The 13895-nt window shown below is 37.2% G+C and overlaps 1 pseudogene; it reads right to left on the bottom strand.

Moving 5' to 3' along the window:
- Positions 1 to 2250: 2250 nt before the first annotated feature.
- Positions 2251 to 2858, bottom strand: LOC114620694 (annotated as a pseudogene).
- Positions 2859 to 13895: the final 11037 nt, after the last annotated feature.

The following is a 13895-nucleotide window of genomic DNA, read 5'->3' as shown; positions in this document are numbered from 1 at the left end:
CAGGTAAAGGAAATAAATAAAACTTGCAAGACCTGAAAGTAGAAATAGAAGCAATAAAGAAAACACAAACTAAGGGAACTCTAGAGGTGAAAAACCTAGGGAAGAGGACAGGAACAACAGATGTAAGCACCACCAACAAAATATAGGAGATGGAAGAGTGAGTCTCATGCATAGAAGATAAAATGGAAGAAATTGATGCGTCAGTCAAAGAAAATGTTAAAGCTAAAAAATTTCGGACATGAAACATTCAGAAAATCTGGGATGCCATGAAATGACACAACCTAAGCCCCAGCTGCAAGACCCAGAAAATATTTTGAATAAAATCATAGAAGAAAGCTTTCCTGAGTTAAGGAAAGAGATGCCTATAAACATTCAAGAACATTACAGAACACCAATTAGACTGGACCAGAAAAGAATATCCTCCTTCCACATAGTAATTGAAACACAAAATCTACGGAACAAACAAAGAATATTAAAGCAGGAAGGGGAAAAGGGCAGGTACCATACAAAAGCATTGAAAACATGCCTCCATTTCTGATGGAAGTGAAAAAGTGTCCAACAACTCTGGAAATTAATTTGGGAGACTGCACAAACAACCAGAGCATACATGAGCTGGGCCTAGACCTCCCTGCACATATGTAGCAGATGTGCAGCTTGATCTTCATGTGGATTCAGAAAATTAGAGCAGGGGCTATCCCAAAAACTGTTGTCTGTATGTAGGATATGTTGATTTAGCTGGGCTGCTTTGTCTGGCCTCAGTGGGAGAGGATGCACCTAGCGTTACAGACATGATGTGCAAGGGTGTGGGGATACCTAGGGAGGCCCTACTTGCTGAGAGTATTAGGGATGAGAAATGACAAAAGGATTGTGGGAGGGGTGACAGGGAGTGGGTAGGGAGAAGAATGTAAAGTGAATAAGTTAAATAGATAGACAGATGATAGATAGATAGATAGATAGATAGATAGATAAACAAAGGACCCGATATTCATGCTTTAAACTGATTCAAAACTTTCACTTTCTGGATGAATATCACAAACATACAAACAACACATAAAGAGAAATGGTGTGTATTTATAATGATAAATTTTCATATGGGAAGCAGTTAATAGAAAGTATCTTCAAAAGATTTTTGTGAGCTAGTAATGAACAAGGGATTGAAAGCTATGAAAAAAGAATAATTCTTGACACAGTAAATAATCATTATTAACAATTGTAACAACTGCAATAGCCATTGTCAACATTATTATAATACCAAATCAGATATGCCCTATGCTACATGCTTTTCATAAGGATAATGGTTAATTCTCAGAAAGTACTTATGAAACAAGTGGTGTTATTCTTGTTTTATAATGAAGTAATTGAATATTTAGAAAGAATATTATTTCCCAGGATGAAAAATATAAGGGTCAAAAAGGTGATAAAATATATCAGTGTAACATAACACTGAAACATTTAGTTTTTTTTTCCTTGTAGAAAACATACGATTTTTATCAATCAGATAATATTCTATTAAGAACAAACACATCTGCACACAGTGGCCTTGTGAGGCCGAGAGCTTTACATCTAAGCTCATGAACAGGTCTAACAGCAGTACCTATCACTCATCGTGGGCGGACTTCCCACTGTACAAACCAGCCTTTCACAGGAAGTGGTTCTGGGTTTCAGAGTAACGTTAGAACATATTTCCTGATCGAGGAGTAGAATTGCCTGCCTTCTGCCACATGTACTTGTATCTGTGAGACATTTTGCATTTACTAGTGTTCCTGCCTACCCCAGAGTTAGTGCACATAGAGTCCTGATGAACACAGGTTAATCCCAATCTTGTCAAACTATAATTACTCACCCTTTCTCGGACTTTCCTATTTCTTGTCTCTTTATTTTCCTTCCTCCTTTGCTTCATCTTGATTTCTATAAAAGCATCTGCAGCATTTCAGGACCAAGCATGGTCCCCTTTCCACTGAGGGAAAGTCTTCCCAGTGCACCCGCAGGAACCCAGGTTTTGACCCTTCTACAGCCTTCGTCAAATATCTGACTCTTATCTTTTTCTTGGGTAATATTATTAAAATAACTTTTTACAAGTTCTCGAGTTCCCTTCCCTTTAGATTGCCAATTCCTTGAAGACAGATTCCTAGCCTGTATTTCTGTGTTTCTCATAGGCCTATGTAAGTGTCTTGGTTTTATATATAGTTAGCATTTCAGCATTTTCTAGAACTGATTTTTGTTCTTTGTGAAAACACAGAGTAGTAGGTCTCAGAACTCATCAACTGATGCTGTGTCCCAGCTGCAGGACAGCAGCTGTTCCTCCTGAGGGAACTCAACCTCAATGTCATACACAAAACTGGGGTCGTCTTTCCTCTTCTGATTTTTCTCGAAAAGCTCATCCATGATGCTCTTCCTTTTGGCGAGCTCCCTGTCATCCAGTTTGTTCAGGTCTTCCTCAGGATCGATGGTTGTTTCCTGTCGAATCTGATCCATTGTTTCTGCCAAGCTCTGCCCCTGCAAGGAACCTCGTAAAAACACAAACAGCTTCTCCAGCTGCTTCAGGGACACCTGTTCCAGGTAACTCCTGTGCCGGGGGTTATTCTTTAATTGTTCAGCAGCTCTGGTGCAATCTGAGAACTTTGAAAAATTTCAGACAGGCTTGATGCGCTGGCGGCTCTTTCCTCCGGTTTCATTCTCATAAATCAAGATCATAGCTGGAGGCTGGAACCTAACTCCACATTTCTTGGCAATGTATTTCATCTTCTTGTGTAATTCAGGGTAAACTGGAGGAAATCATGTACTCTTCCTGTTAGTCTGTTTGCTCTAGGAAGGCAGGAAGTGTGTCCATTTTCATTAAGCTCTTAGTACATGTCCTTGAAGAAGAACAGGAAGTGCAAATCTGAACAGCAGTGAGGGGGTGGTTTCCATCCTACTGCATTTCACAGAGGAGCACTCAGATAGATTTTGAGGCGAGGTGGAGTCTGACGCTGCAGGAAGCCATAGCCTAAAGGAGTAACCATGGGGTGAACTCAGAGGCAGGAGGCCCAGCCCGCATCCGGTTGTGGACAGGAAGCCGGGCTGAGCGCAGCGAGTGCGGTCCTGTAGGCAGCTTGCCGGGTCCAGAGGCCCGCTAGGGCGCCCCAAGGCTGAAACATTTAGTTTTATCTAGTTAACATACTCTTAGTCATTATGAAGCTTCCAATGGCACAGTTTACAAACACATGCACAGGCATGCATGTGAGTAGAAATGACAAAAACATGTTTATTTTATTTGGCTTTTGTTTTTTAAAACTTTCTTCATGGCACGTGTATTACGTTTAATAATAATAAAGTAACTGTAAAGCCTATGTAAATAGTTAATCTTATCCTTAAGAAGGAAATGGTTATGATATGAGACTCACTTTTGTTACCTGAATTACTTGGCCATGTTCTCCAAACTTTCTCTGAAACCCAGCTAATAAAAACTTAGACTATCTATGCAAATGATATGTTAAATGTTAAAGGGATGAAAGTATCTATGACAATGTTAAAGGGAAGTAACAGGTAAGCCTACACTTTCTCTATGGACCTGGATATGAGTGGTACCGTAGCTTCAGAGGTTTAGTCCAAGATATGGTATATGGTCTTGAAAGTGACCTTGAAAACCACACTGAGTTTGGATCAAGTGAAACAAAAGTGCCTGTAACATAATTCCTGAAGTCAGTGAAACCTATGCCCTCCTTCATCTTTCTCTCCTTTTCTCATCTCTACTTTCCAGCCTTCATTTTCTGCAGGAGCTTGATTTTTTAAAGTTAGCTTCAGGGTCCATATTAATTGAATTTTACCTTTATTTCTTGCTGCTAAGCATGCTAGATATATCTTTAGGGCTAAAGGACTTATTAGTCGAGAAAATGGCACATTCTGAAGGCTGCAGCAGAATTCCAAGCAGTCTGGCACCTGCCTTTTTCCATTAATAAGCAAGTGATGGTTTCATCTCTATATGCTCTCTGCCCATTTCATCTACTTTGAAGAATCACTAGCACCAGACTGCTATATGCTCCTGGGATTAGCTTCATTCCAAAGTCACCCTTCTGGACCTCCACTTGTGGTCCTTCTTGGGCAGATGGTGTCTAGAAGGCATGATTGATAAACATGTTTAAATATAGAAGGCAATCTTTTCTATGTGCCAAGCAATTACTCAACATCACAGATAGGTCTGCCATGGACCAACAAAATAGCTATAGTTTAATGAATTTAACACATTAAAGAAATGGAAAATGATTAAGAAACCATCAAATGTCAGCAGTATATGGAAAATATTTACCATCTACCTTACATAAGCAAAGCTAATAGATACCAAGAAGGCTGAAGGTCACCTTATTTTCTTCACATACTGACTTGGGTTCAGATTTCTTTTTTCATTTTTTATTGGCTATTTTCTTTATTTACATTTCAAACATATCCCCTTTCCCAGTCCCCTCCCCCCCAAAAAACCCCTATACCTGACCAAACTATATTTCTTCAGAACCTGCTCCTTTTCTGTACCTGACTTGAGCTGTAGTAATATTGAATGTTGTTGCAGTACTCTTGTCAACACATGTGTTGGCTACTATGCTTTCATATAACAAACATGGTATTATTAATTGCCCATGGCAGACACATACTGTTGAATATGGCTGTCTTCCAAACAATAGCTGGAGAAATTCAGACTCAGGAAGGTTAAAATTTCTCACTATAATAGAGATTGTACATACTATAGGCAGGATTCATGTCCAGAGCTGTCTAATTCCATACGATGCACTGGTCCAAAAAACTAGACTGACCTCATGTCTCTAGAGTCTCTAGAGCTCATTTCATACTCTTCTGGGTCACTATTATGAATATTCCAGCCAGCCCTATATTACCATCTGATCTACATCTAACGTGTGACTGTGTGACAAAAGTAACATGTACTGAAGAGGAACTTTCATCTCAAGGAAGCAAAGACTTAAAAATGTCAAGGATAAATTACGGTGACTTTGGGTATTGACAGAATAATCATGGAAAGAAAATGTTAATGGAAGGAGAAGGTTTTGGTGAGGACTGAGTTTGTTACGGTCTAGGACCAGTGGAGTCTTCCCCTCCAACAGGCTTGTGTTTACAATCAGTGTTAGAAGCTTAAGAAGAGGCAAGATTCACTTTGAGACAACATGGGGTCAGACTCCAATAAAACAAACAGCCCTTCCTACATTCTATTCTTGGTTGTCCTTCCTTCCTTCCTTTCTTCCTTCCTTGCTTCCTCCCTTCCTTTTTTTTTATATTTTTTGTTGGTTGTGTTTTGTTTGCTTGTTTATTTGTTTTGAGACATGGTTTGTATGTATAGTCCTGGAATTTACTCTGTAGACCAGGTTGGCCTTGAACTAACAGATCTGCGTGCCTCTGACTCCTGAGTGCTGGAATTAGAGGCATGTGCTGTCACCATCCTACTCTTCTTTCCTTTCTTGAGTATCTGTTAATGGAGTGATACTGGAGCACATTTTCAGAGTAGGATTTTCATTGAAGGATGTAGGAATGGAGAATCATCATGAGGTGGATAAAATCCAAAGCATAGTGACAGAAGTTGCATGTGATAGAGAAATTCTCACAGTCATTATAGCTACAAGATTGGGCTGCAGCATGTTCTGAATGTGTCCATAAAGCATTATAAAGAGAATGGGAATGTAATTGAGTCCTAAGATCCCATTTGGCCTCACATCCCAAACCAGTGAAAATGACTCTGTGACCATTTCTGCACTCAGCTGAACCTCACTGGTGAAATTGCTGTAATCCCACAAAACCACACTTCATGACTTCCTTCCACAGCTTCATGACTGAAGAAGAAGATTTCAACACCTTTGTATTTATATTTCAGTAGATATTTCTCATGGCCTAACACATTTTTCCAGAAGCTATATGGGAGGGATGTCTTATCACACTCATTTTACTGATGAAGTTCAAGAGGCCTAAAGTAAGCAAAAACTAGGAACTGAGCTCCACATTTTCTATTGGTATCTTTCTATTGGTATCTTCATTCTATTGGTAGCTTTCTAATTTTAATATTTGCTTTTACCTCTCTTCTGGTTCAGGGAGTGTGTTTTTATGAAGACATCAGTTAAAATTACTTATAATAAAATCTCCAAAACAAACATCTAATCTTTAAAATATGGCTTGAGCTCTTTCTAAATTAATGAATAATTTAATGCCTTTCTAATCAAAACGCCAATGAAAGTATTCAGAAAAAAGCTGAAAGAGATATCCAGTTCACCTGTCAGAAGAAACTAATTAAAATGAATTTAAAAATGTTTCCCTGAGGAATTAAGGAGAGAAACCTATACTCCTTGCCTAGTTATTGACCTTAGCCACTCAGAGGGACTTCAAAGGTCTCTGAATGCTGTATGCTTCCTTGAAAGTGAGTGGCATAATAGCATCATTGTTATCAGAGTTTTACATCACTGAGTTTTATTGTGATACAGAAACCAGTCTCATTTTGTGAATTATAAAAAATAAGCCCTTCAAAACACTTGGACCATAGACAGACTGTTAACAGAACAAATATGAATCAAAAGTTCTTGACTACTGTCATTATTTTTATAGTATAAATTAATCCATTTGCCCAGTAGCATAGTAATTGACCAATACTACAATGCAGACCAATTTTAAAATAACATTATTGTATCTAATATCACTATAAGAATTATTATGAGAGAGAGAGGGAAGAGAGGAGGGAAGGGGAGAGAGAGAGAAAGAGGGAGAGAGAGGATAATTGATGATTGAGTATAAATATACAGATATTGTGCACACACATGGAATTCATTGGACAACTTTCAGGGGTAAATTCTCTAGTGTTTTTTACTTTACACTGTAAAATCCAAGGATCAAACACAGGCTATCAGTTTTCAACAGACAATACTTTTACCTGCTGAGCCACATACCTGGTCCAATAAGCCATAATTAATCTTGAAGATATTATGATGAAGTTGAGAGATGAGGCCTATAGTTTGCACAGAACACAGGCTGTGATGTTCAGGGCAAAAAAAGAAATGATACTAGCATATGGAAAAGTGTGTTAGATACTGGTGATTCTTTTAAGAATCTATTACATATATAAAGACAAGAGATCCATATTTAGTTGGTGGTCTCTGGAGCAGAAGGAAACCCTCTTTGGTAAATATAATCATGTTAAAGAATATAAGGTTTCAAGACAGAAAAATAACTGTCAAAATTTTCCTTTGGAACATCAGCATAAAGTATAAAGCAATGGTAGAGAATAATAGAAAAAAAATAAGAGCTGTAAACAGTAAACAGATAGGTAAAAACCTGGGTCTGTACCCTTAGGCTCAGAACAAGAAATTCAAGGGAAAACAGATAAGCAAATCTCTATACTAAGCCATATACAAAAATTAATTCCAGAGAGAGCTAAGAGTTAAACATAAAATAAGTAAAATACTCGACAAAGATCTGATTTTAAGATAATGAAAAGCTTTATATGCAAAAAACTAAATGCAGAAACTCTATTTAACAGATAGATATATGCTAACCCTATGGTACTTTGAAATATGTGCACTAAAAACATAGTAAGTCAGAGTAAGTATACATCTAACAAAGAACATAAACTCTGAAAAAGCTATGAAAATCCTTTAACTTTATGTTAAAATTTTTAATAATTTATAAGAGTGAGAAATACAAAATATGCAAATTCAAGTTAAATTATTGAGGTAGGAATTAAATACATAATTCCATAAATAAAAAGTATGTAAAGATAAATGAATAATGACAAAGATGAATCATTAAAGCCAATAAACATGAAAAACAACTTCTAGTCATTAAAGAAATAGAAAAATAAAAGGAATAAATTTATGGTTATTAAAGCCATAATTTCAACAAGAATTATAAAGTAAGTGATGATGAATATCAATTACCCAACACAATGGGATTTGAGTTCCTATTGAGAGCCTCAGAGAGTGTAAATGAGAGTGTAAATTGAAATACAAAATGGAAACTGCAGGACCTCCCTGGAGGTTAACAACCTTAAAATATATGGATACAGGCTTACTCTATTTACCCCATCCCTGCACTTCCAGAATGAGACAAGAGAAAAAACATCAACAACTACTTATTCACAAAGGACCTGATTCCAAGATACATCATTAGTCAAACAAAGCCAAGCACTTAAGTTATCTAGAGAAGAGATTTGCCCATGCTAAAAACAAAGGGACAACCAAATGCCTCATAGGATGTGTATAAAAGTGGGACTCGTTGACATGTAGAGGTGACTAGTCTTGGTGTATTTATCCCTTACATGTTTAACACTATCACCATTTTTAAATGATCATACTAATATAATATGTAGAAAAGAACAATTGCTATTTAATGTGAGCAACATTTTATATCCTAGAATCTTCTTCACTTAAAAAAAAATGTCTGGACCTCCCAGTGCTTCCAGGGACTAGATTACCAACCAACAAGTGTACAGGGAGGGATCCACAGCTCCAGATACATAGGTAGGCGAGAATGGTCTTCTTTGACATCAGTGGGAAGGAAGACACTTGGTTCTGTGTAGGTTTGATGCCCCAGCATAGGGGGATGCTGGAAGGGTGGAGCAGGAGAGGGTGAGTGGGTAGAGGAGCACCCTCATAGAGGCAAAGGAGAGGGAGGAGAGGGAGGTTGTGGGATGGGGGGGGGGGGCTTGTGGAGGGATAACCAGGACATGGGATATTATTTGAGATATAAATTAATGGAATGATTAATTAAAAAGAAAAAGAAAAGAAAAAATGCCCCAACTCTTCCCTGTCTATTAAGACAAAATGTTAAATAATTTCTTCTCTCCTTCTTCAGATAGCCTCTATCAAAGAAATATAAATCATCACACAAAAACCTTTCTGTCATCATGCTGATGACAGCTATAGATACATGTACCAACATATATATTTTGTTTGTCTTACAAAGAATTTTAGGAAGGAAAACAAAGGAGCAACACTTCTATATCAATAACAGTGAGGATACAAATATATTACTTTCTTCACTGAATGAACATGTATGATAGTTCCCTGAAGGCCATATGATGAGCTGGTCTGTGACTATAGTGTTAGTATTTCAGCCACAGAATTCACCTTGCACAAAACCGTTTCTCAGATTATGAGCAATCTTAGAATGTGAATGAGTGTGTTTTGCTTGGAATGAAGCTGAAACAATGAGCTTTCGAGAATCTCCCATTCTCCTCCCAAAATGACCTCTCTAAAACCACAAGGCTCTTGACCAAATATAGTTTCACTTTCTCCATGAAGCACATGGAAACGTTGATGGAGCAAACAAAGGAGCCAAGAGACTTCTCTGATGTTAAGTACAATTCCAGCAGAAAGCTGCTGATCTGGCTTCAGAGAGTACTCACTGATCGAGGAGATTTTTGCAGCAAAAAGGCCCCATTTGTCTGAGCCTATTAATTCCCCTGTAGGCCAAGTAGATCAAATTCAATTCAGGATTATTTCAACAAACCATCTTGGCAGGTAAACATTTCTGCAGACTGAGGCTTTTTCTTGCAATTGAAAACTGAATTGTATGAATCATGCTGAGATAATATTGATAAGAATCAAACAATAAAGAAATAGCATGCCTGTATACCCAGCTGCCCAGCTGTTGATAAAGACTGGTATAATTTGAAGAACCTAAATATGCTATTTGTAAAATCTTTCTGCATGTTTTCCTTGAGTTCAGTAAAATAGTCTAGTGCTAATTTTAGTAGTAATTTTTTCAACCTATATGATTCACATATACACCGTCAATTTAAAAAACACATATCTGCAGTCAGGGGCCCCTTCACTCCAAATCTGTTAGCTGAGTCCTCTCAGGAATGTTTTACTGTGATCCTAAGTTATAAGCAAGACAGCTTGAGAGCCCTGCCTCGGAAGAACTTGGCCAATCAACTCAAAATAATATAAATGATAATATCTTAAGTTTATCTTGAAACTTTATGTTGTATCCTCATATGTGGTGCCCCATAAAAGCACCAAAAGTTCTGCACAGTTATCAGTATTTACCTTTTGAGCATTCCCTCACTTCCATGTTCATCAGCACTCTCTCCCTGACCAGCTTCATAGCACCCAAAGCTTTGTCCCTTCCAATATATGTAGACCCTCCATAAATGCCTTAGCTAACAAGAACTCCATCTTTCATTATCTAGCTCTCTGTCACTTCTGCATCTCTGAGCAGTCATCCTTTCTCCTCGAACAATTATGCAATTTTTGATATTCAGTAAACAATGATTTGTTTTTGTTGTTGTTGTTTTGAGACAGTCTCCTCTCCTTCACACTGGCAATCTTGGTGGAAAACCCAGGTTAGTTGCCCTGCTCTAACTAACTCAAATTGAAGCCCATGCTACATCAGGCCTTAGACTTTCTCAAGAGATTCAGAATCTTGATTACAAGAACTCAAAGACAATGATGGAATTTGTCCTTTCTGTCCTAGCCATGATCATCTGACATGACTGCCAACTGAGTCAGATCTAGAATATGTGATGACCCTGTTTTCCTTATATGTTTTTCATAATTTTACTGTGATTTAATAAATTGTTCAGTGGCATTATCATAAATTTTCTTCTTGCCGGGCGGTGGTAGCACACGCCTTTAATCCCAGCACTTGGGAGGCAGAGGCAGGTGGATTTCTGAGTTCGAGAGTTCAAGGCTAGCCTGGTCTACAGAGTGAGCTCTAGGACAGCCAGGGCTACACAGAGAAACCCTGTCTCAAAAAACAAAAAAACAAAACAACAAATTTTCTTCTGACAAAGTCATCTCATACTCATTTTCAATAAAACCCAAATGGTATAAGCTTCTCGAAAGCTTTAGGTTTGTTGCTTGTCCCCTAGAAAAACCCGTGAAAATTGGATAAAGGCATACTATCAAAACTATTTTACAGGGGAAAAAAGTTGGAGTCTTATATCGTTTAATTATAATGTTCAGTGTTACATGTTAACCACATAGTGAAGTATTTTCATTCATATCCAGGTGTTGGACCCTTGCATGAACCCTTTCTTCTGCAATATTTACATTTGTTATAACACTAAAATGTATCTTCTTTAATTATTTTCTTATTGGATATTTTATTTACATTTCTGATGTTATCCCCTTACCTCATTTCCCCTCTCCTACCCAGGAACCCCCTCTCCCATCCCCCCTCCTCCTGCTTCTATAAGGATGTGCCTCCACCTACCCAATATTTGCTCACTGATGCAATAATAGGATGAATGTTATAGGCATAAGCAACCACTTTCTAATTAGATTTAAGGCCTACTTCACAGGATGAAACTTATTCTTGGCACAGTTTTTAGGGATATGTCATAAACCCTAGTGGAGAACCTTCTACATTACTCAGATAATGGACTGCAGTATTAAAGTGACTCCTAATGACTTCTTCTAATACTTTTATATTAGTGCCTCTCTCATGCCTCATGAGAGAAACATCTTTTTGCAGCATGTGATAATTAATGCAAAAATCCAAGATTGGTCAAAGTGCACAGGACAAAAGATTTTTCAGCACTAAACATGACATTTATATAATACTCCCTCCTCCCAAGGTTCAGGGATCATAGGGGAACAGAAAAACTTTAAGACTTAGAGGTAGCAGATGACTACATGGTAAGAGTATTTACCCAACATGAGAAGGTTGTTGCACAGTTGAACTCACAGTGGTTGTGACAGCATGCAGAGGGCCTAACTGAACAAATGAGGAATCTTAGCATGGAGGATAGAGGTGGGTACAAAGTCCCACTCCTAGCTGAGGAACCATTGTAATTAGTAGCTGCTGAGAGAGTTAGATTTCTTTAAGTGTACAGCCTCTGGGATGCTCCAGTGAATGGCCATACGGTTAAGAGCATATCAGCAGTACTATTGGGGTTCAATGGTTTTGGCTTATAAGCAAAAATGAAGACACAAAATTGGATTAAGTAGTGATATATCTAGGAAGGGGTAGGGGATGGAGATTAATGATCAAAATAAAAGGTATGAAATTCTTAAAAATTAAACAAAATAAAATAAATCTAAAAAGTATCTCTCTAAATGAACTTTAAGAAGTCAAATGTTATGCATATAAACAATTATTCTATATTTTATATGTTAGATACTATTTCAAGTTGTCTGTCAGATGTGCTACAGAGTATCTGAAATCAGCATTGTTTGATTTCTGCCTGATAGTAAAGCTTGTATATGACATAAATATTACAAACAGAAAACATTATAAAAGCATTGGAAAATTAATAGTGTGCCACTTAGACTACAACAAAAAGAAGGATATGATAATTACATTTCCAGGCTTCAGGGGGAACTAAATAACTCAGAACATAAAATTCTCATTTGTATCTTAAATCAACATGGGACAAATTATTATCTTAGCATATTTATCATAGCTATTTTCAAAATACAGTTAACCAAATAACTGTAATAAGCTCAGAATCTATTGCCTATGCTGATACATGCAAACACACACACACACACACACCACAAGGCATTACTTATAGGGCAATGGAGAGATCTATACTTCTGATGGATGGTTTATGAAGAAAGGACTTCTTAAGGTCTATTTCTAGTTTTTACAGTCTAAGTAGAATTATTTTCCCTGTTCAATGAACAGAAAATATAACCTTTCCAATTCCTCCTTTATCTCTAGGATGAAGTTATCCTAATCACAGAAAAGATATCAGAGAACATGGCACTCAGTATCAGAAAATGATATTCTGATTCACTGTCCACTACCAATCCCAGTGTGATTTGGAAAAACTATTGGTGCTTTAAGTCCCTTGTTTAATGCCACTGAAATCATTACTTACTTACTCTTCCAATTCATCAGGGTTTTTAGGTAAGTATTGGCTTTGATTTAAAAAAAAGTAAAGGTTCTGAGACAAAGTACATACCATCTGATAAATAAAACCATCCAGCCAATTATGCAGTCTGCTAATCATTGGCCTTGCTTTGTGAAATGGACTAGAAAACCCAACCTGTCAGTTTACTAAAAGAAGATCTATCTTTCAGGAATATCTCACATTAACTGAGACATGAAACCTCATTATAAAATCAGAATGTTTCATTGCTGTTTAGCATAAACATAAAAATATAGTTGAACCAAATAAATAAAAAATAAAATAAAATAAATATAGCTGAACCTCAGAAAGATTTACTATCCTCATACTTTGTAGGTGCACATGTATTAATTTAATATGACTTTGTATTCAAATACAGTTATATTTATACATTTATACATTATAGCCTAAGGCACTCTCTAGAGCAAAATTTCCAATTCCATACATTTTCTCCAGATACAATATAGTATATTTATATTGTACAATATATTTTGAAGTGCTCATGACCAAAAGACAATAGTTATCTATTTCTTCCTACCTGATGAGAAGGCCATAACCCTTAAGATTGAAGTTATCATGAATTAAATTAGCCTATATGATTGATAGTTCACTCAATATCAGCATTTTAATAATATCCTTGAGACTGAGTGGCCAGTGATGAAGTTGGGACTTCCATCACCAACTCAGCTGTTACTTTTTATCTTCTCCGAGGACTGCCATAGCTAAAGACAGCTCTGAGCTGTAGGGTGGTGGTACTGTAGTATATGAAAAAGGAGCACTGTTGTTAGCTTTCAACTATACTCAGTAGTCCCACATGCCCCGGTGTTTTTATGTTTCCACGTAGAAGTTCTCTGAATTCAAATACATAATATTTCTATGAAATATGCATAAGGTGCCAATGTACTCCTGACATGATGCTTACAGAGTCAATGACTATAGACTTGTGCCAATACCTGTACAGGTTGCATTTGGAAATATGACTGTGTTGGTGAGGAACTAAAGGAAGGACAGACAAGCATACAGAAAAGCTGGGGCCAGGTGGGCTACATGCAGTTTAATAAAGTGGTACCAC

Source organism: Grammomys surdaster, unplaced genomic scaffold (genome assembly GCF_004785775.1).
Source record: "Grammomys surdaster isolate TR1022 unplaced genomic scaffold, NIH_TR_1.0 170, whole genome shotgun sequence".
NCBI classification, from domain to species: Eukaryota; Metazoa; Chordata; class Mammalia; order Rodentia; family Muridae; genus Grammomys; species Grammomys surdaster.
Note: the sequence above shows the minus strand (reverse complement) of the source record. Positions and strands in the feature narration are given on the sequence as shown.